The 4,602-nt window shown below is 34.0% G+C and overlaps 1 non-coding gene across 1 annotated transcript; it reads right to left on the bottom strand.

The window, feature by feature from the left end:
• Positions 1–4,092: 4,092 nt before the first annotated feature.
• LOC117284395 lies at positions 4,093–4,199 on the bottom strand. The gene has a single exon (XR_004515468.1). It is a non-coding gene; the product is annotated as a U6 spliceosomal RNA (small nuclear RNA).
• Between the last annotated feature and the right edge of the window lie 403 nt (positions 4,200–4,602).

The following is a 4,602-nucleotide window of genomic DNA, read 5'->3' as shown; positions in this document are numbered from 1 at the left end:
ATATATATATATCTAATCACTGAGGTATAATTATTTTAATTCTTTTGGGAAGATACCTAGCAGGGGAATACCTGGGTCAATTGGGACCTCTAATCCTAATTTTTTGAGGTATCTCCATACTGATTTCCACAGTGGTTGCACCAATCTACTCTCCCACCAACAGTGGAGAAGGGTTCCTTTTAACCCACAACTCTGTCAGCATTTGTTATTGGTTGATTTCTTGATAGCAGCCATTCTTTCTGGAGTGAATCTCAACATTGTTTTCATTTGCATTTCTTGAATGACCAGCGATGTTAAACATTTTTTCATATGTTTATTTGCTGTTTCTACTTCTTTGTTTTTGTTTTTTTTGGTTTTTTTTTTTTTTGTTTTTTTTTTTTTTTTTTTTTTTTTTTTGGTAACAGGGATTGAACTCCGGTCCTTGTGCTTGCAAGGCAGGACACTGAGAACCGCTGAGCTAAATCCCCAGCCCTCTACTTTGTTTGAGAGGTGTTGTTTTGCTAATTCATCTCTCTGTGAGTTTGTTAGAAGCCTATTTATTTTTGAGTGTTGACTTTGTATCCAGCTGCACTACTGAATTTAGTTAAGTCTAGAAATCTTTTGAAGTTCTTGGGGTCTTCTACATAGAGTATCATGTCATGCAAAAATAATGATAATTTAACTTCTTCCTTTCCTACCCTCATTTCCTTTCTTTCTCTTGTCTGGATTGTTGGGGCTAATGTTCCTAGAACTATATTAAATAAGAGTGGTGACAGTGGACATCCTTGTCTTGTTCCTGATTTCAGAGAGAAAGCTTTCAATTTTTGATCATTTAATCTTATGTTGGCTGTTGATTTGTCATAGATGGCTTTTATCAGATTGAAATAATGACCATCTATTCCAATTTTCTGTAGGGTTTTTATTATGAAGGCGTGTTGGATTTTGTCAAGTGCTTTTGTTGCATCAATTGAGATAATTAGGTTTTTGTCACTGGCTCTGTTAATATTGTATGTTTATTGATTTGCATATGCTGAACCATTCCTGCATACTTGGGATGAATCCTACTTGGTCAGAGTATATAATCTTCTTGAAGACTTGCTGCATTCTGTTTGCCAGTATCTTATTGAGGAGTTTTTCATCTATGTCCATTAGGAAGATAGGACTGTAGTTCTCATTTTTGGTTGGATCCTTCTCTGGTTTGGGAATCAAGGTAATGCTTGCTTCCAGGAATGAATTTGTGAATATTGCCTCTTTCAATTTCATGAAAGACTGAGAAGTAGTGGCATTAGGTCATCTATAAATTTCTTGGACCTGGGCTTTTCTTTGTTGGTAGATTTTTAATTACATCTTAAATTTTACTGAATGGCATTGGATTATTTAAAATTTTAATGTCTTCTTGATCCAGTTTTGGTAATTCATATGTATCTAGGAATTTGTCTATTCTGTTTTCTATTTTTATTTATTTTATTTTTTCTCATTGAGTTTATTGTACATTTTAGGTATACAGTACAGTTACATTCATTATTGGGATCTTATATCTTTACATGCTGCATCTTGGTTCTTACTTTTCCCCCATACCTCTGCCCTCCCTCCACCCTTCCCTAATTACAAAGATGTTGTTTCCATTTTTCCTTTTCTCATATTTTTTTCTTTTCCCTTCCTTCCCTTCCCCTATCCTTCCCACTTCCCCTACTCCTTTAGCCCTTTTCTTCCTATTTCACATTATCAATTATACAATTTGAACCTTACTTATACTTTTAGTTTTTCACACCATGTGTCCTATATCCATCTTTTTAGAATACAGGTTCTTGAAGTAGATATTGATGATCTGGATTTCTGAAGGATCCTTGTGATTTCACTCTTTTCGTTCCTAATTGCCTGGATTTGAGTCTTTTCTTCCCTTTTTTTTTATTAGATTGGCTAAGGGTTTTTCAATTTTATTTAATCTTTCACAGAACCACCAACTCTTCCATTCATTGATTCTTTGTATCATTTTCTTACTCTCCACTGTATTAATTTCTGCTCTGACTTTTACAGTTTCCTCTCTTATATGAGCTTTGGTTTTCACTTGTTTTTCTTTTTCTAGGAGTTTAAGATTCAATAGTAGGTTGTTGATTTGAGCTTGCTCTGTTTTCCTAATATGAATATTCACCACTATGTATTTCTCTCAAAGGACTGCTTTCATTGTGTCCAATAAATTCCAGTATGTTGTATTGATATTATCATTTTAAATTTTTTTATTTTTTAATTGAGTTTATTGGTACATTCTAGGTATACAGTACAGTTACATTCATTACTGGCATCTTGTACCTTTACATGACAGGTCTTGGTTCTCATTTTTTCCCCTTGTCCCTACCCTCCCTTCACCCCCTCCTCCCCTCCCCATTTACAAACACTTTAATTCCATTTTTTCATTTTCTCACATTTTTTCCCCTTATTCCCCTTCCCTAACACTTCCCACTTTCCCTACACCTTTCGGCCTTTTCTTCCTATTTCACATTGTTAATTGTCCCATTAGGATCTTGAGTACTATTATAGTTTTTCACACCAGAGAAACTATTCTGTATTTACACATATGTGACTTATTTATTTCACTTAGGAGTATATCCTCAAAATGTATGATATTATCATTTAATTGTAGAAACTGTCTAATTTATTCTTCAATTTTGTCTGTGACTCATTCGTTGTTCAGGAGGGTTTTTTTTAAAATTTCCACGTGTTTATGAAGTTCTTATGGTTTCTTTTGTCACTGATTTCCAATTTCATTGCACTGTGGTCTGTTAATATGCATGGGATAATTTCAATTCCTTTGCATTTACTTAAGCATGTTCTATGAGCTACCATGTGTTCTATGTGGAGGATATCCCATGTGCAGCTATATTGGGGATTGAACTTAGGACCTTGTGCTTGTGAGGCAGGCAGCAGCACCAGTGAGCTAAATCCCTGGCCCAAGAATGTGTATTCTTATGTTGTGGGGTGGAACACTCTGTAGACATCTACTAAGTCCATTTGTTCAAAAGTTTGATTCAGTTCTAAAATTTCATTGTTGATTTTTTGTCTAGTTGATCTATTTATGACAGTGGGATATTGAGGTGCCTCATTACAATTGTATTAGTGCTTATTTGATTTTTCTGGACTATTAGTATTTTTTTATATAGTCAGGTGCACTAGTATTTGTTGCATATATATTTATGATTGTTATCTTTTCCTCTTTGGTTTTACCCTTTGCAAGGGTGTAGTGACTTTCTTTGTCTCTCTTAATTAGTCTTGGCTTGAAATCCACTTACCCCTTACCTTTATTCTGAGTTCCTGTTGCATTGAGTATTGTTTTACATCCTTTGACTTTCAGCTTGTAAATTTCTTTTTTAATTACATGTGCATTATATTATTGTATCTTAATTCTTGATGCATTCTGCCAGTCTGTTTCTTTTAATTGGTGAATAGTGACCACCAATATTGGTGGATATAACTGATACACATTGATTTATCTTTGTCATGTTGTTTTCCTACTGTTGGATCTCCCCTGCCTGTGTTTATTTTTTATTTTAATTTTTTGTCATAACTTGTACTTGCCATAATTTAGTTTCATTTTGGGCACTATTTTAAAAATATATAACTTTTAAAAATTTTAGTTTCATAAATTTAAGAGCATCTTAATGTTAAGAAAACTTTACTGTTCTAGACATAAAAAGCGTTAACTTTTTAATTATAGCTAACAAATTTTTTATAGCAAAATATTTATTGGTACATCCCATCCTTTTTCCTCACTACCCTTTCCATTTTTTGTACTGTATTGTACATAGTGTTGTACATTGCATTGAAATATAGCACAAATAAATTGACTTTTACCTTGATGACACATTTATACCATTTAAATGAGTAGTCAAATTTAAAAATGCAGGACTGGTGAGGAATTTTCATCTTCAGGTTTCTTGATTTCATAAATGACAGCATAATTTCACAATTCACAAAATCTTTTTATATTTTACTCCAACTTGGCAACCTCACTTCAGAAAAATGGTGTCCCCAAATCAGCATCCTTACTTTTTTTTTAACATTTCAAAACATTTATTGTTGTTATCACAGAACAAGATTCCTGACTAAGCATGAAAAATAAATATGGAATGCTTCACAAATTTGCATGTCATCCTTGCACAGGGGCCATGATAACCTTCTCTGTATTGTTCCAATTTTAGTATATGTGCTGCCAAAGTGAGCACAGCATCCTTACTTTTAAGGAACTTGTGGAATTGGTGATTTGATCCCTAGAACCTTACGAAATTCACAGCTTTAATGATGATTTGCATAACATCTTTTTTTTTTTTTTTTTGGTACCAGGGATTGAACTCAGGTCCTTGTGCCTATGAGGCAGGCAGCGGAACCACTGAGCTAAATCCCTGGTCCTTTGTTTGTTTTTTTGAGACAGGGTCTCCCTACATAGTTCACTCACTCTTTGAGCTCATGGTATTCTCCTGCCTCAGCCTCCTGAGTACTGGGATTATAAGCAGGCATCACCATGCCTAACTCCCATAACATCCAATTTTAAAGCTTAAATTTCCTTGATGTGTGATGCAGCACTATTTTATTAGATGTGATTTGCCAGCAATGATTGCATCACCTCTT

The sequence above is a fragment of the Fukomys damarensis genome, unplaced genomic scaffold, assembly GCF_012274545.1.
Source record: "Fukomys damarensis isolate Sample0158 unplaced genomic scaffold, DMR_v1.0_HiC HiC_scaffold_36, whole genome shotgun sequence".
In the NCBI taxonomy this organism is placed as follows: Eukaryota; Metazoa; Chordata; class Mammalia; order Rodentia; family Bathyergidae; genus Fukomys; species Fukomys damarensis.
This window is presented reverse-complemented; position numbering and strand designations above follow the sequence as displayed.